Genomic DNA, 23,793 nt, shown 5'->3' on the forward strand with positions numbered 1-23,793 from the left:
TGATTTGGGTCGGGATAATTTGGATATAGACATGCAAGCCCGTTTATGTTCCCATAGAAAGAGGGATAGGATTGAATTAATTTTCTTAAAAAACTTCAGAGGTATTGAAAAAGGAATGTTGGAAATAGTAAAAAGAATTATGGGTAAGAGCATCATTTTAACCGTATCCAATTTGCCCCACCACGATAAGTAGAGGGGATGCCATTTTGAAGTGAGGGCAGTTAGTTTTTTTATGCAGTCCTCCATGCTACGAGCAATGGAACTTGAAAGAGAAGAGCTAAAATGAAGACCCAGATATTTAATATAATTAGGATTCCACGTGAAATTGATAAAGTCAGCCTTAAAAGTAAATTTAGTGAGGGGCAAGATTTCACATTTGTCTTTATTTAATTTGTAACCGGAGACCAGTGCAAAAGAATTGACTTCATCCAAAAAAGCAGGGAGGGAAGATTCGGGATGTGACAAAAACAATAAAACATCGTCAGCATAAGCTGCCATTTTAACTGAGGTCTGATTGAAAATAAAACCGTGAATTTTAGTATTCTGATGAATCCGCAGTAAGAAAGGTTCAAGGGCAAGGTTAAACAAGAAAGGAGATAGGGGGCAACCCTGCCTAACCCCTCTTTCCAAGGAGAAGTATGAAGAGATACCACCGTTTGCTGCAATAGCTGCTCTTGGATGAGAATATAAAAGAGAGATTAGGGTGGAAATTTTTGGCCCAAATCCAAACCACTTCAAAGTCTGGAAAAGATATCTCCATTCGACTCTATCAAAAGCTTTCTCCGCGTCAAGAGCTATAGCAGCAATGGAATCTGACGAGCGAGAAGTTTTGGAGAGAATATCAAAAAATAACCGAGTATTGTCCGCAAGCAATCGACCCTTAAAAAACCAGATTGCTCCTTTCCTAAAAGATCAGGTAAATGAGATTCTAAACGTAAGGCCAAAGCCTTTGAGAACATTTTGTAATCGATATTTACTAGAGAGATGGGTCTATAATTTTTACAGTGTTGAGGATCTTTACCTGGTTTAGGAAGAACGCAGATGAGAGCATCCGAAAAGGAGCCAGAAGAGGTACCAGATTCGAAAAAAGTAGATAAAAGCAGATGTAATTTCGGAAGAAGGAGATTAGAGAAATGCAAAAAAAATTCAACCGTGAAGCCATCTGGACCCGGAGCCTTATCCTTTTTAAGAGTTTTCAGTGCAAGAAGAAGTTCTGTAAGTGTCAAATTTGTCTCCAAAGAAGAGAGGTCACCAGATGTGTTGGAAGATGGATGGATTGTAGATAAGAAGATGACGAAGCTTTTGATGTGAACGATGAGATACCCTGCCCTGCACCTAGGATGATAGGAGGGATCGGTGGGTTTGGGCTGACCCTTAATCATTGCAGTTAAGCAAAGGCTTTTAAGGAGAAGTCATACATGGTGTGGCTGAGGATTTGTGGCGATTATTTTACCTCTATACATGCTTCCATTAGAGAGCAACCATCAGACAAATGTGAGGTGCAAAATGTAGACCACTGAGGAAATGTGCGCACTTTTCCCAACAAACAGAAGTCTTTGGGAGGGGAAGGACTCTCCAGAGTCGAGGGAAGGCACACACTCTACACCTCAAGGGGAAGAGGCCTGGTCGCCATACAAAGGCAGGCTGAGGGATCCATGGTGTAGATTCGGGCATTGATTGGGCAACTTATCCTTGTTCGGTCACAGAGAACCCATGCACCCAGCAGTACAAGGCACACCTGGTGGACCTGAGGAGGAACGATCTCAGTGGCTGCTCCCCCCTCGTGGAGACCTCCAGAGATGCCCTCGAATGTAGCGGGGTCACCAGCCTATCAATGCAGAATGAGGAGTGACATTGTCACTATGTGGGGAGTAACACGCTGCTTTCCTGCGTATGTGCACACAAGCAGACCACAAACGTGTGCAGCAATACCGTGGACTGTTACTGAGCTGCAACTCCACACAATGATGACTGTTGGACACTTGCACTCACTACAGATTACTCTACGCAGCAGTTACAACGGCATGGCCACTAATTATTGCATAATGGTGAAATAAATGCCTATGTTTTAACCAGACATCATGCAGAAAGGCTATTTTTATTTGAAAGTACTTTCCACACATCAATTTATTTAAACGTTTTATATAGCGCTAGCTTGACCCGTGGGTATCAGAGCGCTTCACATAGACACAGGAATAAAAGGTTGCATTACATAGCATGATCTAAGGAAGCAAAAAATCAATAAATCTTGGCCTTGAGCACGAGACCAGTGTTTACACATCTGCCGTAGTTCATCAGTCCCTGCCCAGTGGCCTGATAAGGAAAGCGCATTCCTTGCACACGAGTCAAGCCTGTCACTCCTTCTCTCTTCACCAGACAAGTCGGATCTTGCCTCTCGCTGCCTGTGACCGCCTTGAAAGGGGCAAAGAATGGAACACAACAATTCACGTGCATTTAAGGGCAAGGTGGCTTATAAATCCAAACACCGACCTACTCGTTATCACTCATTGTAACTGATTGCGTCCTTTTAAAATGCAATTAAGATGACTGGTGAAACAAGCCTAGCAAGAGGGCAGCTCGCCTGGGAAAGCTCTAAACGTGTCACGGACGTTATGAAGGCAGCACCGTCCTCACCTCTCGAGGCAGGTGGAGACACGCCGAGGCAGGTTGGGAAATTCTCAGAACGGGCATGCGTGCCGTGCTGTGCACATGCTAATGCTTACCGGGCACTGGAAGTTGTGGAACCTTTTGCAACATTCTAAGGACTTCTAAGGATTGTTTTCTGGGCCACAGACAGACCCCCTGAAGAGACACCGTCCATGCCCCTCCAACCCAGGGCAGCATGCTGATTGGTGCCTAGCAGTTCATCATAAGGAGCAATGAAAGAAAGTTAGATGACATTAGATATAAGTTGGGAAGGAATCCACGTCAGAACTCCCCCTTCCAGCTCTCCTCGTCATTCGAGCATGGAACACAGCAAAGGTGTGCTATGGACTCACAAGCACACTTCCTGAGGTGTTGGGCGCTCTTCTGCGAAAGGTAGGAATGCAATGATACTGTTTTCCGTCAAAGCTAACCAAAGAGCACCTCACAGCATCCTATGAACCACCCGTCGTTGAGATGAGTAATGTTTTTCAGGTGGCTTTGCGCCATCTTGTACCGCGCGACCAGCGCAGCGCGCTCTAGTTAGAACAGCGAACAAGAGTAAGCACACACCTCCCAGTTTATATGACCCTAACTCTCTGCAAAAGGTCTTTGCTCTTTGGTCATCTAAAGCAGAGGCTTACACTACACTCTCTGTCCGTTTGTATGACGTTACAACGCATACTTTTACAATGCATTTTTTACAACGCAACATCCATTACAACGCATTCCATTACAACGAATTTTTTAAAACTACCTTTACAACGCATTCCATTACAACGCATACTACCTTTACAACGCATACCATTACAACGCATAACATTACATTGCATGTATGGTAAGTATTGGATAGTGTAGGGCTATAAATTACTATTCTAACTCCAGGGGGGTGCAACAGTAGGGTAAGTGTCGGATAGTGTAGGGGTAAAAATTACTATTCTAACTCCAGGGGGGTGCAACAGTAGGGTAAGTGTTGGATAATGTAGGGGTAAAAATTACTATTCCAACTCCAGGGGGTGCAACAGTAGGGTAAGGGTTGGATATAGTAAGGGTACTATTGTTGTAATGTTATGCGTTGTAATGGTATGCGTTGTAATGACATGCGTTGTAGTGGTATGCGTTGTAGTGTCATGCGTTGTAATGGTTGCGTTGTAAAGGCATGCGATGTAATGGATGTTGTGTTGTAAAAGTTTCGTTGTAATGGTAGTGCGTTGTAAAAGTTGCGTTGTAAAGGTTGTTTCCCCTCTGTCCTGTTGGATGTCCACAGGCTTAGGAGCAATGCACTCCAGCATTTAAGTAAATTATTTTTACCATGTGATTTGCACTTCATCAAAGGCAGTGGAATAAAAGTGTGTTTTACTGGAAAGTACATAAAGCAGAGCACGCCCTTTCTATGGAGGAAACGGTCGTATACTCCCATGTAACATTTGGTCACACTCACTGAATGCCTCCACCACTCTGGTAATTTTCAAAGCTCTCCAATTTGTGGTGACATGTTGTGGTGTGAGAGGAAAGTGCACATAGGTTGCAGGAGTTCACGAAGGTCACGGCTCCATGTGTGGGGCGAGAGAATTCCAAAAACTGCATAGAATCCCTCTTCACATATCAAAGCAACCACAGCAGGCGTAGGACTGCGACCACGCGGTGAATTTACAAAGTAAACTGTCAACTGTATGTGAAGGCTTGATGTCACAACAAATGGACCTAGCTCGTGACTGAAGAGGTGCTGCGCCTCCCGCAGCAACACGCACCAGGGAGAAATAAACACGCACTGCAAATAGATAGAGCTGCCCGAAGGGATGGGGGGAGGGGGGCAAGAAACTACTATGGTGTGATTTTATAAGAATCAATCATGGAACCAGAGAGATGGTGTTCATTAGTCTGGTAATTTCACAGCTCTAGCCTCAGCACTGATAACAATCTGTCCATTACTAATGACGTCGAAAGCTCATACCCCCAGCATAAGCATCCTTGGAATGCCATAGGACATCTTTTGTGAGAAAATTAAATGCAGAGAAACAGATGCAATGAAATCTATCTCAGAGTCACAGGCTGGCGAATGATCACCTTCCTTCGCTATATTGCTTAATTTGTAAGAAAGTTTAGATGCCGTGGTTCCAAATTATTTTCCTAGAACCCTGCACAATGCAAGGTTCCCAATACAATGACGGTCTATTTTTCATTCCACCTCATGCCTCTTTCAACTACCACCCTGCACTTCTGGTCTCTGTAGGTACTTTTGCTTTCCCCATTTTCATTGTTTTCCTATCTTTCTAATCCTCCTTCTTTCTCCTTTGTTTTGTTCATGCTTAGGAGACAGAACAAGCTGTCTGGTTGCAAAAGACCTATTGTGGGCTTACCAAGAACTTACGGTGGGCTTACAGCCTACTTAATGCTTACCATTAGTTGCTTTTATTGTCAATTTGTTTTATAGCTATGTCTCTCTCTATATATACTTATATATATATTTGGCTCAATTTGAAGAATCTTCACAAAACATTGCAAAAAAAAGTTCATCCACCTCAGCTCCTTCCTGGAAAGGTTTGAGGTGATCTGTCAAGCAGGGCCCGAGAAAAAAGGGGTCCTAAAATGCAAAATCCCCAGCAATTTCCACAGACTTCTTTAGACAAGGCTACAGGAAAAACTGACAAACTAAATTACACCAAATTTGGCAGGAAGCTAGATCTTGGTCCACAGATTGTGCTTTATGTCATTTGGTGTAAATCTGTTTAGGAGTTTTTGAGATATTAAGGGTAAATTAATGTAGATATTTGGATGGTTGGGCTTGCAAGAGACTTAGGAGTGTCCTGTGGAAGAGCAAATAAAAACATGGATTCCTGTGATTAGGTAAAGGGACCGTTTTTCGTGTGAGCCTTCACACTCTTTTAAGACCGACAGGGTCCATGAGTCTCACAAGGGCTCTGATTGGCTGGCTGTTAGAGTTTTAGAAATTAAATGGCAGCCATTACTGTTTACTGTGAAAAATTGCAGGTGTTTTGTAACCGAAGTAAAAAAGCTGTAGAAGTGGCAGGAGAAAGGCATCCTGTACCCCTAGATTTGGAGAGGAGGCCTGGAAGGTATAATTACTGTATTGAAAGTAAATCTATATTACTTTTAAAAAGTTGTTACGATCATTCTTGTGTGATGAATAGAATCTTAATTCTTTTCTTTAAAAAATTGTTATGATCTCGTGAGGCTCTTGAAGGACCATGAAAAATAGAAAGGAGTAGGTGATATTTTAATACACTCTGGTAAAAATACTGTAGGAAAGAGTTAGTGGAAATGATGTTCATCTGAATCTACTATTTACACTCATCAGGTTGGGAAGAGCTCTGAGCAGAGAGGTAAGTCTTCTGGACACCCTACTACACTCACCCATCAAACATTAGAGGGGTCTCAGTGGAGTAGCCCGTCCCTCCCCACATTCAACCATGAACATCTGTCTTCTACTAGTTGTGTTAAAGGAGAGAACAGTCTCTCCCCACTCACTACTATGCACACTCATCATTTGAGAGAGAGGTTTCAAAGGAGAGGCCAGTCCATCCACACACCCTACTATGCACACCCATCAACTGAAAGAGAAGTCTGAAAGGAGAGGTCTGTCCATCCACACACTCTACTATGCACACTCGTCATTTGAGACAGATGTCTGAAAGGAGAGGTCAGTCCATTCACACATCTACTACGCACACCCGTCACCTGAGATGGAGGTCTCAAAGACGAGGCCAGTCTATCAACACACCCTACTGCATACACCTGTCATTTGAGGGAAAGGTTGCAAGGGGGAGGCCAGTACCTCCCCACTCATTACTAAGCACACCCATCATCTGAGAGATAGGTCTCAAAGGAGAGACCTGACACTCTCCATACACTCTACTATGTGCACCAGTGATCTGAACGAGAGATCTTGAAGGAGAGGCGAGTCCATCTACACACCCTACTACGAACATCTGTCATCTGAGAGAGAGGTTTAAAGGAGAGGCCAGTCCATCCACAAACCCTACTACGCACACATGTTAATATGGATATCGATGTGTTTATCAACAAAAATGAACTACTGTCCTTATTAAGAGAATCGTCCATTCTGAACTCCACATCTACCTCGACAAGCAAGTATGTAGTCAGGCAAGCTCCGTGACCTATGCCAGGAATTATTGAATGATGGGTCACAGGTAAGAGGGTACTTTGCGGGCAGGCAAACACTCGGACTGGAAACTCTTGATCAATCCCACAGATAGGCACATTGATATTACAATGGTATGGGGAGATTGCCCCAATAAAGAACACATGGCCAGAGGGCTTACACACGCTTCTAAAAACACCATAAAGCCAGATGTCACATGAGTTAGGAACACATAGCAAATCAAGACCTAGTACACATAGTGATCACACGCTTCCCATGCCGGACGGTACACTGACAAAATATCGACACCCAAAGTATTACCATACAAAAATATTGTGACCAAAATATCAATGTAAAAACATATCTACATCCTATACTTATAATGGTATAATGGTAAGTCCAAAAATATCTGGGGGGAAAATATCGATGTCATAATTATAGTTGTACAAAACATCGTTTTTTAAATATATATATATATATATAAAATAAATTAATAAATATTAAATAATAAAATTAAATAAAAAAATTACATTTACTATACATCTTAACATTCTGGGCGGGGGCAAGATGGTGGCGGCGTGTTAGACCACTGTTAGATGCTTCCTGACCGGTACCAATGATCTCGATACCGCGGGATCGGAGTTATATTATACCCGGGCTATCGACACAATAAATCACCCCGAGTCTGGCGATGTATAGTCTGGGTTGAAATACTGTTAAAGGGGAAAGAAAAAGAAAAAACGAAGAATGAAGACGGGAGTGCTTTTCCCATCAGAGCTCACGGACTCAGCAAGTGAAAGTAAGGCTGCACTTAAAACCCAGCTCTCTCTTTTCACCTCCCTGATTGGCGTTACAGTTCTCCGGCTACTCGGGGGCTTACGGACAGCTGAGTCCTTCCTAGTTAGCGCACATCGGATTAATCCTAGAGACGAAAACGAAGCTTACCTAGCAGCCAATCCTGACGGTACAGCCATGGCCCCGAAAAATGCAACAGCGCTGGCGGCCGCAGCCGCGAAGACCAGAGCGGCGAAGCAGGCGTTACGTGATCGGGAACTGATGCTGAAGCGGGGTGGCGGCGAGAAAGGTATTCGTAGCCCTGGTGGCGGTGAGGCAGGGGGGCCTGCGGCGGACATAACGCTCACTCCGAAATCAGCGAGACAACCTGTAGCCGCCTCCGGACCCACAGTGATGGACATGGTCCGCCGAGCCCCCGGGATACCCTCTTCTAAAATAACCCTGAAGACACCGATGTCTGGCGTGGAGAAGGCACAGCCGGCAGTACAGATCTCGCCTAGTGCACAGGAAAACTTGGAAACTACGGAAGGAGTACTGGAGCGGACCGGAGCTGCTGATGGTTTTGCTGGGCTCGAGGCTACAGAACCAGAAACCTCCGCAACTGCAGAGAACCCCGAGGGGGTCGAGCCCTGTGAGTTACCTGATATAGGGGAGATGGGCCAATCTAAAGATATGACCTCACAATTAATACCCGTAATTCTCCTGAGATTGTTTCATTAAAATCGGCAGAAACAAACGTTCTAATGTCAACTTCTCTTGGTCCCCCGGGGGGACAAGCAATAAATCCGATAATACCAGCGCTGGCACGGGACTCTGAGGAATCTCAATCAGGAACTTGGGGGTAAATGAGGCAATTAAAAAGAAAACTTTTGAGGCCGCAGCCGTGTCAGTAACTGAGAACTTAGAGACGGATAAAGATCCCACAGATTTCTACTCTTTCTCTGAGGACGCCGGCTGGTCAGGGGATACAGAGGAGGACATTGAAGATGATGCCGAGTCTAATCTCAGTACGGAAAGTAATCAAGGTCCCAGAGCTGGTCGAAAAACAGTTTTAAAAAAGAAAAAGAGCCATCATGGTGCAACAGATCTGGCATGGGACTATTCTCCATCATTACAGTCTCTAAACCAAACCCACCCACCTCGCTCAGTACTACAAGATCATCCAGACCAATCTGGGACAACATTGACCTCAGTTATGGATACTGTTCTTCAGGCTATTGCCTCACACCGAGAGGAGACCTCTAAAGACGGGCGCAAGGCACAAGCAGCCCTTCACAAAGTACAGGGGGTTGTATGTAAATTAGCAAAAACTGTGGGCACCTTTAATAAACGAATGGTTGAGATGGAAGCCCGCATAGTATCCAATGAAACTGAGGCCGCAGCAACCCAAGAACGAGTCGACTCCCATGACGCAGAACTAGAGGATGTAAGGTGGAAGCTAGAAGATTACGAAAATCGTCTACGCCGAAATAATTTGCGCGTCTTAGGAATCCCAGAAAAAATTGAGGGGGACGATATCCGTGCATATGTTATACAACTTTTTCGAGACACTCTCCCTGAACTCTCCGGTTGGAACTGGGATCTGGAAGTACAACGAGTCCACAGAGTTCCACTGACATTGAAACCCACAACAAAACCTGGAGGATACCCCCGAGCGATTTTAGTATACTTCGGAAACTTTCTCCTAAGACAAGCCATTTCTGATAAGGCCAGGCCCGATGCACGTCGTAGCAAAGACTCCATCTCATACTTCGTCCGGCCTGATTTTTGCCACGTCACAGTGGAAAAGAGATGGCGCCTGCGACAATTGATTAAACCATTCTTAGAGAAGAAGGCGCAGGCATATCTCAATAATCCAGCCAGACTGAAGATAATATTTGGAGGACAAACGAGATTCTTTACCTCTGAGATCAAGGCTAAAGAATATTTAGATAGCCTGAATTAACTTCAGATTTAGATTCAGTAGAGCAGAGCAGAGGGGAAGAGGGGGAGCAGAGGGGAAGGAGGAGGAAAGTCTTATTATATCTTCTTATCTTCTTATCTTTGCATAAAAAAAATAAAAAAATAATAATAATATACATCTTAACAAATAAAACAAATAAACTTGATTTAAAAAAGTTAAACACACATTATATTATAATATATATATATATTTACTTTAGTACAATTATTAAACTAATAATATTAATGTATTTTATAATTTTACAATTACATAAAATAAAAAGTTAACAAATACATTTATATATATAAATATATATAAAGCAGCAGAGCAAGGCACCAGTGAGCTTGTTAGTCTTTTTTATTTATAACATATATATATATATATATATATATATATATATATATATATATATATATATATATATATATATATGTTATACAATGGCTCTGCGATAGGAAAGCACACGACAGCAGTAAGGTGAAAAACCTTCCTTTAATTCATGGCGATAATGATCAAACGTCCGTTATTTCGCTTGTCTGCCCGACGCGTTTCTGAGCTGTCCGCTCCTTCCTCATGGGCAATCTGGCATCGCGGTTTGTGGCTCAAGAATCCCAGTCCTATGCTGCCTTTAGTAGTAACAGTCTCAGGTGTGATCGCTTTAGTAGCGCACTGATTTCTGGGATCTGTAGTCTTGAATATCACTTATCACACCCACAGTGGGTCCTGCAATGTCAGATGAATTGTTCAAGATCACAGTGGAAAGTACAGACCCACTGCAATATTTCAAGCACTTCAATGTGCCCCGATACATGTAATCACCTCCGCTTAGTGTCTGAATCTGCTGTGCTGTTTTCCGGCTCTGAGCAGTCTCGAGTCAGTCAGCCCCTTCCTCCAGCGGCTCCCTCCTCCTTTCCAAAGGTGGTGCTCTCCCCACGACGAAGCTGTCGTGTGAATTTTTGTTATACAATGGCTCTGCGATAGGAAAGCACACGACAGCAGTAAGGTGAAAAACCTTCCTTTAATTCATGGCGATAATGATCAAACGTCCGTTATTTCGCTTGTCTGCCCGACGCGTTTCTGAGCTGTCCGCTCCTTCCTCATGGGCAATCTGGCATCGCGGTTTGTGGCTCAAGAATCCCAGTCCTATGCTGCCTTTAGTAGTAACAGTCTCAGGTGTGATCGCTTTAGTAGCGCACTGATTTCTGGGATCTGTAGTCTTGAATATCACTTATCACACCCACAGTGGGTCCTGCAATGTCAGATGAATTGTTCAAGATCACAGTGGAAAGTACAGACCCACTGCAATATTTCAAGCACTTCAATGTGCCCCGATACATGTAATCACCTCCGCTTAGTGTCTGAATCTGCTGTGCTGTTTTCCGGCTCTGAGCAGTCTCGAGTCAGTCAGCCCCTTCCTCCAGCGGCTCCCTCCTCCTTTCCAAAGGTGGTGCTCTCCCCACGACGAAGCTGTTGTGTGAATTTTTGTTATACAATGGCTCTGCGATAGGAAAGCACACGACAGCAGTAAGGTGAAAAACCTTCCTTTAATTCATGGCGATAATGATCAAACGTCCGTTATTTCGCTTGTCTGCCCGACGCGTTTCTGAGCTGTCCGCTCCTTCCTCATGGGCAATCTGGCATCGCGGTTTGTGGCTCAAGAATCCCAGTCCTATGCTGCCTTTAGTAGTAACAGTCTCAGGTGTGATCGCTTTAGTAGCGCACTGATTTCTGGGATCTGTAGTCTTGAATATCACTTATCACACCCACAGTGGGTCCTGCAATGTCAGATGAATTGTTCAAGATCACAGTGGAAAGTACAGACCCACTGCAATATTTCAAGCACTTCAATGTGCCCCGATACATGTAATCACCTCCGCTTAGTGTCTGAATCTGCTGTGCTGTTTTCCGGCTCTGAGCAGTCTCGAGTCAGTCAGCCCCTTCCTCCAGCGGCTCCCTCCTCCTTTCCAAAGGTGGTGCTCTCCCCACGACGAAGCTGTTGTGTGAATTTTTGTTATACAATGGCTCTGCGATAGGAAAGCACACGACAGCAGTAAGGTGAAAAACCTTCCTTTAATTCATGGCGATAATGATCAAACGTCCGTTATTTCGCTTGTCTGCCCGACGCGTTTCTGAGCTGTCCGCTCCTTCCTCATGGGCAATCTGGCATCGCGGTTTGTGGCTCAAGAATCCCAGTCCTATGCTGCCTTTAGTAGTAACAGTCTCAGGTGTGATCGCTTTAGTAGCGCACTGATTTCTGGGATCTGTAGTCTTGAATATCACTTATCACACCCACAGTGGGTCCTGCAATGTCAGATGAATTGTTCAAGATCACAGTGGAAAGTACAGACCCACTGCAATATTTCAAGCACTTCAATGTGCCCCGATACATGTAATCACCTCCGCTTAGTGTCTGAATCTGCTGTGCTGTTTTCCGGCTCTGAGCAGTCTCGAGTCAGTCAGCCCCTTCCTCCAGCGGCTCCCTCCTCCTTTCCAAAGGTGGTGCTCTCCCCACGACGAAGCTGTTGTGTGAATTTTTGTTATACAATGGCTCTGCGATAGGAAAGCACACGACAGCAGTAAGGTGAAAAACCTTCCTTTAATTCATGGCGATAATGATCAAACGTCCGTTATTTCGCTTGTCTGCCCGACGCGTTTCTGAGCTGTCCGCTCCTTCCTCATGGGCAATCTGGCATCGCGGTTTGTGGCTCAAGAATCCCAGTCCTATGCTGCCTGGGATTCTTGAGCCACAAACCGCGATGCCAGATTGCCCATGAGGAAGGAGCGGACAGCTCAGAAACGCGTCGGGCAGACAAGCGAAATAACGGACGTTTGATCATTATCGCCATGAATTAAAGGAAGGTTTTTCACCTTACTGCTGTCGTGTGCTTTCCTATCGCAGAGCCATTGTATAACAAAAATTCACACGACAGCTTCGTCGTGGGGAGAGCACCACCTTTGGAAAGGAGGAGGGAGCCGCTGGAGGAAGGGGCTGACTGACTCGAGACTGCTCAGAGCCGGAAAACAGCACAGCAGATTCAGACACTAAGCGGAGGTGATTACATGTATCGGGGCACATTGAAGTGCTTGAAATATTGCAGTGGGTCTGTACTTTCCACTGTGATCTTGAACAATTCATCTGACATTGCAGGACCCACTGTGGGTGTGATAAGTGATATTCAAGACTACAGATCCCAGAAATCAGTGCGCTACTAAAGCGATCACACCTGAGACTGTTACTACTAAAGGCAGCATAGGACTGGGATTCTTGAGCCACAAACCGCGATGCCAGATTGCCCATGAGGAAGGAGCGGACAGCTCAGAAACGCGTCGGGCAGACAAGCGAAATAACGGACGTTTGATCATTATCGCCATGAATTAAAGGAAGGTTTTTCACCTTACTGCTGTCGTGTGCTTTCCTATCGCAGAGCCATTGTATAACAAAAATTCACACGACAGCTTCGTCGTGGGGAGAGCACCACCTTTGGAAAGGAGGAGGGAGCCGCTGGAGGAAGGGGCTGACTGACTCGAGACTGCTCAGAGCCGGAAAACAGCACAGCAGATTCAGACACTAAGTGGAGGTGATTACATGTATCGGGGCACATTGAAGTGCTTGAAATATTGCAGTGGGTCTGTACTTTCCACTGTGATCTTGAACAATTCATCTGACATTGCAGGACCCACTGTGGGTGTGATAAGTGATATTCAAGACTACAGATCCCAGAAATCAGTGCGCTACTAAAGCGATCACACCTGAGACTGTTACTACTAAAGGCAGCATAGGACTGGGATTCTTGAGCCACAAACCGCAATGCCAGATTGCCCATGAGGAAGGAGCGGACAGCTCAGAAACGCGTCGGGCAGACAAGCGAAATAACGGACGTTTGATCATTATCGCCATGAATTAAAGGAAGGTTTTTCACCTTACTGCTGTCGTGTGCTTTCCTATCGCAGAGCCATTGTATAACAAAAATTCACACGACAGCTTCGTCGTGGGGAGAGCACCACCTTTGGAAAGGAGGAGGGAGCCGCTGGAGGAAGGGTCTGACTGACTCGAGACTGCTCAGAGCCGGAAAACAGCAGAGCAGATTCAGACACTAAGCGGAGGTGATTACATGTATCGGGGCACATTGAAGTGCTTGAAATATTGCAGTGGGTCTGTACTTTCCACTGTGATCTTGAACAATTCATCTGACATTGCAGGACCCACTGTGGGTGTGATAAGTGATATTCAAGACTACAGATCCCAGAAATCAGTGCGCTACTAAAGCGATCACACCTGAGACTGTTACTACTAAAGGCAGCATAGGACTGGGATTCTTGAGCCACAAACCGCGATGCCAGATTGCCCATGAGGAAGGAGTGGACAGCTCAGAAACGCGTCGGGCAGACAAGCGAAATAACGGACGTTTGATCATTATCGCCATGAATTAAAGGAAGGTTTTTCACCTTACTGCTGTCGTGTGCTTTCCTATCGCAGAGCCAATATATATATATATATATATATATATATATTATAAATCCTGGCTCTGCTGCTTTCCCTCGATCTCGGAACGTTGGGAATGATTTATTTTGTCAACAGAAGCGTTTTTTCTGCCCGTTGCCAGGAGGGGCGTAATGCCGGCAAAAACCACAGCTGGATCTTAATGTTCTTTGCGAAGTTACCAATGAAAACACACTCTCAACTGGTCTCTGCCAGTGCAAGGAAAAAGTTTATTCCTCAGATATGCATTTCAGCACAGTTGCCTTGATCACACACTCACACACACATATATATACACACCTATACCAATAACATAATATCTATATATATAAAAATATATTATAAATTAAAACATTAAACTATTTAAAAATCAATAAACATATTTTTTTTACTTAGAAATTATTTAATAACAAATACCTGAATTATTACATAGATCTATTTAGTCTATTTACTTCCTACCCCTATAATACCACACAACTCACATCCCACATTGAAAATTTAAAAAAAAATATTTTCACAATTACCATAAAATTATCAATTAACCAAATATTATTAATTAAGAAACAAATTAAAACACATAAAATACCATTAACTTTCCACCCTTAAGCAGCTATAATTCCCACAACCCGCACCAAAAATAAAACTGTAAAAAAATGAATTACACAATTAAAACACTTTTTCAATTAAATAACTAATACTATTTAACAACCAATTGTACAGTAAGTAAAATTAATTTACTCACCCTTCACCCCTATAAATCAAAACCCACAAGCAAAACAATGTAAACAATTACACTAATAAATTATCAATTAATATTATTTATCAACTAATCATTAATTAATTAAAAATACATTACTACCCAGCCGTTATCCCTAAATACCCCACAACCCACAACAAAAATGTTTTACACAATTTCCATATTTAATTATCAATTAACTATTCAATATTAATTAACAACTAATTAATAATTATTTAAAGATACATTACTTCCCACCCTTTACCCCTATAAACCCGCACCAAAATTAATTACACAATTACCATGATTAATTGTCAATTAATTAATTAATATTAATTACCAACTAATTATTAATTTATTACAAATAAATTACTTTCCACCCTTTCCCCTATAAACCCCACAACCCGCACCTAAAATTTACCCCAAAAAATTTAAAACACAATTAACATTATACAATCTCAATTAAAAAAATATTAATAAATAAATATATTCATTAATTTATTATAATTAAATTATTTCCCATCCTATTCCCCTATGAACCCACAACCCGCTACAGAACTAAAAAAAGCAAAATTTAATTAAAATAACATTTATAACTACTAAAAATGTAACACATATATAAAAAACATAAACAATACTTATACAAAAAATACATCACATACATTAAAAATATATGCTAAAATACATAACACTGATATTTTAAATAACTATATTTTTGCAAACGATATTAATGCTTCTATATTTTTAAAATCAATATTTCTAACCTTATTCAATATTCTTGACCGCAATATTCCTGCTGTCGATATTTCGGTGTCATGCTATTTAAAACTTAATATTAGTGTAAGTCGATATTTCCAACTCGATCTTTTGACTGAATACCTTGCCGGACATCTAGCCACGTTCACCACTGTCCATACTGTGTCCACACAGTAGCGGCCGGTGTTTGCTACGAGTGGTGGGGCGGTCAGGTGAGAGGTTGGGGGGGCATAGGGGTCGCGAACAGAGGGGGGCAAAATAGCGTGTCGCGCTCCTCTGTTCATCTTCGTCGGCACAGGCTCTCAGCCTGTTCTGTGGCCAATCCTGAAGCTGCTCTCCCATGAGTCTAGCTTCAGGATGGGCTTGAGCGCTCTCGATGAGCGCTCCAGGACAGACTGGGAGTCAGTGCCTACTTATTCCAACCCCAGCAATGCAGCTGGGGTTGGAGAGAGCTTTACTGGCATGAGGGTTTGGCCGCCTGAGATGGCCAGCCCAACCGTCATGCTCTGTGAAGGAGTGCACTATCACTACCCTCTGTGCTGTCACCCACCCAGGCCCCGCCCCCAAGACTTGTCAGGAAAGGAGTAATAAAATGAATGTCCTTTTATTTTTCCTTTCGTGCCGTCTTAGGGGCGGGGTGATGCTCCTCTGCCATATTGGAGGAGTCGCCGCTGTGTCCATGCAAGCTCTAGACCCACCTGTAGCAACCATTTGACCAATAATTTATGACTCTAAGGTACCAACCAACATTCCTCACAGTATATGGTACGCCAGAAACTTTTATTGCTTGTAATTTTGTATATAGAGTGAGCAAAAAGCCAATGTAAATTGAGACAGTCATCAGACCTTGTGCCTGTAACTGTTCTCCCGGTTGAACTGTTCAATTAAACTGTTCCTGTTTTGCCAAATGCCTATTGTCTTCTGTTTTTACTAAGGAATTCAAACCTGAGCAGCATTTTGGCAAGCTATATAGGAGGATTGGGACCTTGAATCTGACTGCAGTCAAAGAAGGATGCCCCCTCCTGGACAGATTCATGTTGCACAATGAGAAAGGTGGGCAAACATCTCAATTGATTGGAAGTTCTGCTGAATCCCCGGGGCAAAGGTCCGTCCGGAAGCAGCCTTCACAGAGGGTAATAGACTACATACAAACCTAAAGCATTTGGCATATTGCAAACTAGGGAGAAGTGTAAAAAGATAACCTGAGCGTCCTGCCACTGACAGTGTCTGGCATAATACCTATTTTATATGTCTCAACTCTATCAGTTGTAAGGCGACATCCGCAGTATCTGGAAGGAGTGTGGGAGGTGCATCTAGCTTGACCCTGGGTCTTACAAGGCGGAATTCATTTAGGGAAAACTTGGACCCAGGAAACTGGGCGTAACTCGTGTGGCCAAGAGTTGAATCCAGAGTTATTACCTAATGGTGTCTATGACAACCACCTTTATCTAGGAGCAGATAGTGGCAGACTATCCAGTTCACTTAGGAACGTGTTCCAGGCTAGTCTTCACTTACTAAAAGATAATATGTGACGAACGTATCCATTTTTGACAAAGTAATTTATTTTTTGTCAACCAATATCAAAATGTATTATTGTTTGTGATGTTATTGCTTTGATTTTATTTGAAAACTGTATTGTAGGAAAATCGAGTTCAATCAGGTTCTATTCAAACATATTGCATATTTGACCTATGTTACAATACTACATATGCAGTCTTATCTTGTGTAATTGAAATGCTTATTCGAACTGTTTGATGAAATTCCAAGCACTGAGCTCATAGTACGTAATTTATAAGAGTGCACCATGCATCAATTGCCCCTACGATTCAGCAAACCAAACTAGGTAAATGCCATTTGAATTATATTACCTAAACTACTAAATCACCAGGGATTCCCCATGGAGATTAGATTCCCCAAACAGATAAAAAGACTTAATATGTTTTGCCAGGATTGGCATTTACACACGAAGGCACACACATTCATCTGGCCTAAAGAGGGAACATTTGACATGAATGTAATTGAGCACACTAAAACGTATAAAAACTAAGTATATAGGACAGAAAAGAGATAAAAGAGAAATAGTGCTAGAATTATCGACCACCTTCGAAGAGGTTCAATCCGATAACCCCATGATGCCAATAGCAAGCAAGGCGTAAGCCCATCCCCCGCCATATGCAGGAATGGACATGCTCAAACCCGGTCCCCCTACATGAGGATACTCAAACTCAATAATAGTAGATGCTGACGGGGCCCCCACCAGAAGAAGGTCAGACAAAACTAAGCCTTAGAAATCTAGAAACCAGTGAGCTCAGGCACTTCCATCACAGCCCATGTTCCTAGGGAAGGTCCCCAAAAGCTTGACTCCTCATCCACCACACTCAACACGTAACACCTCAAAGGTGGGTAAGATTCCACTGGGTTAGGTGAGGGTAAATGTGTGTCAGGGAAGAATCTAGTGGTTCTTAACAGCAACTCAGGGAGTTCGGGAGATGAAGGGAGCTCCAGTTCCCCCTGGAACTGACAATGAGGGTGGGGCTAAAGGGTATGCCTAGGGAGTCAAGGAGGGAACAGAGAGAGAATCTGAGGGTGAAGTCAGGCTAACTGAAGTAGCATGCAGCTCTGAGCAAAGGGATCAGGCCAGACGGCTCTCAAGGAAGAGAGGCATGAACAGAGGTTTGAGAGAGAAAGGGCATGCAACAGGGAGTTAGAGCGAGGTTACAGGGCAGCGCACTCTCCTTATGAGGGAAGCAAAGCCAGGTAGAAGGTGCCGCACTAAGAAGAGTCAGAGGTAGATGAACATCTATTAGCAGAGCCCAGAGCCACATCGTTCAGGCATAGGAGAGGGGCTGACCAAAAGATAAAGGAGCAAGGTAGCCTGGTACTTACCCACCCGTAATGCAGAAAAAACAAAATGGCACCAGTGCATGCACACGAGGTAAGCAGCTATGAGGATATTTGTTGCCCCTCACGGGTGCATGAAAAAAATAGACACACCCTGAGTGAGATCATAGTTAAAAGGGAAGGCAAGACATTTGTGTACCCATTTTGTGACCTAATAGCAGAGTGGACTGAGGAGAGGGACCAATATGACAGTTCTTGGCCGAGGGAAGGATAGTTTGAGCCAGAGGACATGGCAGTAGCAGAGGACTGCATTAGCCTTGAAGGAGAAAACCCTAAGTGGGACTTCCACTACATGCAGCAATTCCTCGTGAGATGGAAATGCTATGTTGAGGGGAATTATACGTGCCATGGGCCTAGATGGACAAAGAGGGGTTGAGGAGGAAGCTACCATCATTGCGGAATGTGGCAGGGAAATGGATTACATGTTTCGCAAAAAAAACCCACCAGAGGTATCAATCTAGCGATAGGAGATATTAAGAGTTTGCTAAGCAACCTAATAAGGGAGCAGACTACCATGGTGTTTGCCTAAGCTCGCATTCCGGCAATCAGGCTAACAGATACCCAGCATGACAGGCTGCATTTAATACGCACAGGCACCGGATCTGGACCACCCTGAGAGAAATATTTCCTGACTGCCCAGACATAGGAGGTCTAATGGCGGAGACCATGAAGCCAGAGGAAAGCATAAGCAATTTCCTGAATAGAATGAGGGAAAGATGGGGACAAGAGACAGAACTGTCATGTACCAATATGGGCCCACAAGTCACATTTTTCTACAATATTCTTAAGAAAGGGTCACCCACGAGTTAGAGAGCGGGTTCGGAAAGTGTAGTTGGTTTAGACACCAAACCCTGATTGGAGATACAAGCTCATATTGTAGTGTAGTTCCTATATTCCCAATAGGCTCTGCGTATTGGAATAATATAAACAGCAGTGTAGACGTAGAACTGAGGTTGACTAGGTCTCTACTGACTATATTAGACTTAATTAGTTTTGCCAGCTAGCTCAGAGGTCACTAGAAACTTTCTCGAATAAACAAGGAGGAGTTTAACTTCCCTGGATAGACAAGAAGGGATTAGCTTCTGACAACCATAAAACATGACAACTTTGCTCCCTCAGAATAAGAGTGTATCTCTAGAGCCGTGTGAAAACAATAGACAGCTATTTTACTCAGTCAATCGTGCATACTTAGTTTCACCAGAGTGCAGAGAATAGAGAGACGGGCGTTTTCAATAAAAGGTGTTATTCATTGAGCAGTCTTCTTTCTCATGCAAGAGAAATGAATTGCCACAATTGCAATACTTATAGTAAAGTAAAGTGCGTACAGTAAAAGGAGTATTATGAAATAATACTGTAAAAGCATTGATATGGTTTCTTAGCCATAAGATACTTTAAAATGGATAAAATATATACATACATATATACATTGACTAACGTACTCAACTGGTGATTCTAAATACGCCTACCTGACCTAAGCCTAATACGTGGGAAGGAGTAAGTAAGTAGCAGTTTAAGTTAAGTTGGTTTTTGCCAAGAATCTGAGTCAAGAATTCTCTTTAAGGGTTTAGTCAGCTCCGTACCTGGGTAATAGAAAGCAGGAGGTCTGGTATCTCTTTCTCAGGACTCGATATCCCAGCAACCCGCAAGGGCGGCTGGAAACACCAGAGCTGGATTTTCTCGGCTGGAGAAAAAGACAGCGTCTTTCTCAGTGCGTCAAAAGGGAGGGGCGGCATCCGTGGGCTCTCGCATCAGCTGGGCTCTCGGGCAAGTAGATAGCCGCTCTGCTCCAAACCACCGTGTGTTTGCTTAAGGCAACGTTGGTATATTTATACCTGAAAGGTGCCGGGTTTTACAGGAGTTCTAGGACAAATCAAAACAGAAGCATGGGGATTTCCCAGGTTGCTGGAGGTTTGCTTTGTTTAAAGAACTCGTTGTACTCTCTAGGAGTCTGGGGAAGTAGCCTTGCTTAATTTGGACTGCATGGGCTATGACTAAATATGGATATGATTCTTATGCCTTTATAAGGATATTATTTACTATCACCACATAAGGGCATAAATCAGGAATATCGAATTAGGGTCCTAGATAGAAATGCAACACCCACTCCACGATCTAATGTCCCTCATTACTAAAACTAAGCAATAATAAACGTATAATGGTGCATGTGTTTTCCAACCCACCCCAAAATACATAATTCGCATTTGAAATGGTATATGGTAAATACACGAAAATGAGTATTGGTACTGTACGCTTTTCAAGCAGTGGTATCATTCAGTTAAAATTGCATATATATATCAGCTGAATGAATTGCGAAAATTACACATGAAATGGCTCTTAATACAGAAGAGAAGGTTGAGACCATTCCATCACATATTATTACAAAATGCTGTACATGTGCTAGAGGCTGAGGTAAAATATTGTCTCTAGAGTTCCTAAAATAGATGCTCTGTTCTCTAAGAATAGTTCTACTTTAAGCAGAGTACTCTGTGCCAGAAGAAGGTAAATATTTTGGAAGTGAGAAAAAAAATAATTTCGCTTTCAGGGGAAAAAAATAGTTCCAAATGTTTTTAGTAGCTTTTGTTTATCAAAGCTGAAGGCCGAATTCAGAGTTCAGGGAACGCTGTGTGCTCGTTGCTTTAAAAGTTATTCCCGTTGTTCAGGGGAGAACATCATTTCAGACAGACTCGCAAAAAATTGGTCTACGACATCAGGTGAAAGTTCGACCAAGTTTGAAAATGCTGTAACAGTGCATGTGTGAGAATGATTGCCATCATCGATGTCAGGATCAGCAATGCTCACAGAAGGTTGTACCTGTGTGATGTTGCTCTCATCTCGTACTCCACTGCCACATACTCGTAGTGGTGAAGTCTCAACGAATGCCGTCATCAGAATAGGTAGCCGCTGGGGACAACACGATGCATGAGCCGTTACAGGACCTAGCAAGGTATCTGTATCCATTGGTACTGCTGATGGTAGTGTAAGACAGATGTCCAACACGCATTCTTCTCCGCATAGCATACATCGAAGCACAGGTAAGATGCAATTTTGCCAGATTGGTCTGAATGAAAGAAACCAGGTCATATTCCGATCTCTTAGCCGGGCTAATCCGAGGACTTTAGTTATGCGGTCCCGGTGGCGTAGTGCTAGGATCGTTTCTTCCATCGTTGCTGGAGTCTTGTCTGCGGCTTGGCTTGCCATATCGGAGCAGAAGAATCAAAAATAAAATTCCTGCTTCGAGTCCCAACAGTAGAGGTAGGCCGCCAAAGACAGAATGGACAAAATTGGGAAAGATGCCCAGAACTGTTTCAAATGGTGTTAACAGTCCCGAAAAAATTGTCTTAAATACATGTGCGATGCCACTGGTATCTGACATGTTTAGGATTTGGCTCAACATTTCTACGAAATGCACGGGGCAATTTGTTGATAATAAGGAATGTATCTCTGCCGTTGTCCTTGCAACTTACAGATCATACGTTTCTTTAGACGAGGTCAAAGGCACAGTTGTCTGTAAAATAATGGATTTCATTCTGCTTAAAGTATCAATTCGAAAAGAAGAGATATTCAAATAAGGCCATATAGCCGCCTCCATGTCTGGAGTGCTGTTTGGATACAATACTTGCATACAGCAAGTGACCATGGAACTAACGCTGACGAGATAGGCTTTTCCTGGCACCATGCCACAACAGCTGTGGTCATTTATTAGAACATAGCTGCCATTGGAAAGCTGTCTGAAAAATGGCTCTATCTGTTTTGCAGGAGTGCCGTGCAGGTGACATGAAAGGTTATTCGGAGACCGACCCTTCGCAGGCCCCATGCAGGTTAATACCTTGACACAGAAGTGTACCACTTAGTAATTTTTTACAATTGTTACTACTAAGAAATATCTCCTTTTTCTTTTCATTATAACATTTGTGTGTATAAGGTAATTTCCATGTTGACTTGATGTAGCCTTTACCCAACCTTTCATATTGGTCCGCTGGTATATACTCTTGGCAATATTTAAACTGGAAAGTTGTTATCGGAATTGTAATTATCCTGTGTATTTTCCATTCAATGACAGGTCTTTCTGACATTGTCAATGGTAATCTCTCAAGTTTTTCAATGCTCAGAATCGTATAGTCTGCTCCTTTTTGTGCCAAACTGATTTGTTTATCAGTAAGGTTAAAGATAAAGAATAATGACGTTGTGTTGATTAAACGCCATGGCACGTAGCCTGAACGCAGATTTTGCAATGTCCAGCCAAGCTGTACAATAGAACGTAATTGGGACTGACCATGTTTTAACATTAGTAGGTCCTGCTCTATTATATCAATAGCAGATGATACGATACTGTCCAGTGAATATATTCTGGAGAACAGAGTTGTTAACCCATTGTCCACAACAGAAAGTGATTTTTCCAAATTAATACGATCAATTTCTCGTATTTTTTCTGCTGTTTCAATTTGCATTACTTTCCAAGCTTCGTTGTACGCAGCGTATATACCGGCCGCTATGAAACATTTTTGACGCTGTTTGCGTGGTCCCAGTATGAAATCACGCAAGTCAGCACCGTCTTTAAGTAAAGTCAAGTGTTGCTTAATTTCAGCCAGTGTGGATTTCTGTAACCATTCGAGGCATAGTTTTCCTACACTGTATGTTGTAACTATCCCTGGATGTTGTCTCTGGGAGTATCTAGGGTCTGGCCTGGTCATTTTGAACCCCTGTATTTTGTTCAGGAATCTATCTTGACAGTTATTTGTGTCTGTGGGCCAGATCAACCATTTTTTCCAATCAGGATGTGTTCTGTTTTGGTGTAAAATATGGGATACGTCTATCTCCATATCAGTAGTGTTATTACTATCAGGTATGGGCTTTGGAATAGACGGTTTGTTTAAGTCTTTAATCTTGGCTAGGCCAAGACAGGATGTCTGTTGAATAGTGTCATTCAAGAATATTATTTGTTCTGGGATCATGCAGGCTCTAAACAATGCTTCTAAACCTTGGACCTGCCATTCTTTTGTACCCCAGATGGTTTTTGTTTCAATGTTGTTATTCCAGAATTCAAAACCAAATGTAGTCATTTTTTCATAAAATGTTTCAGAATAAATCAATTTAGTATTTGTCAACATTGTTTTCATTCCTGTCTTATTTATCATTTTAAAATAAAATGTTTCTGCATCACTTGTGTTAAACCCTGAGAAGTATGGGAATTTCTCATAAAATGTTTTCGAGCTGCTTTTCGGTGGCGTTGCACAATGTTCCCATTGGTTATAATTAAAAACATTTCTAGGTTGAGCAGATTTATGCAAATAGTGATGACCACAGTGATTATAACAGTACATTTCTTCATAATTTGATGAACCCTGTAAGTAATCATGTTCTGTAAATTTTGCTGACATTACTAAATCTGATATCATATTATTAATATTTTCAAAGTC

General features: G+C 42.8%; 1 long non-coding RNA gene across 1 annotated transcript in view; it reads left to right on the forward strand.

The window, feature by feature from the left end:
- Positions 1-2,924: 2,924 nt before the first annotated feature.
- The window catches only part of LOC144781092 (uncharacterized), an 875,268-nt gene continuing 854,399 nt past the window's right edge, over positions 2,925-23,793 (forward strand). Inside the window, exon 1 of the long non-coding RNA XR_013600872.1 lies at positions 2,925-3,039. This is a non-coding gene — a long non-coding RNA (uncharacterized LOC144781092). The remainder of the gene's footprint in view (positions 3,040-23,793) is intronic.

The sequence above is a fragment of the Lissotriton helveticus genome, chromosome 9 (assembly GCF_964261635.1).
Source record: "Lissotriton helveticus chromosome 9, aLisHel1.1, whole genome shotgun sequence".
In the NCBI taxonomy this organism is placed as follows: Eukaryota; Metazoa; Chordata; class Amphibia; order Caudata; family Salamandridae; genus Lissotriton; species Lissotriton helveticus.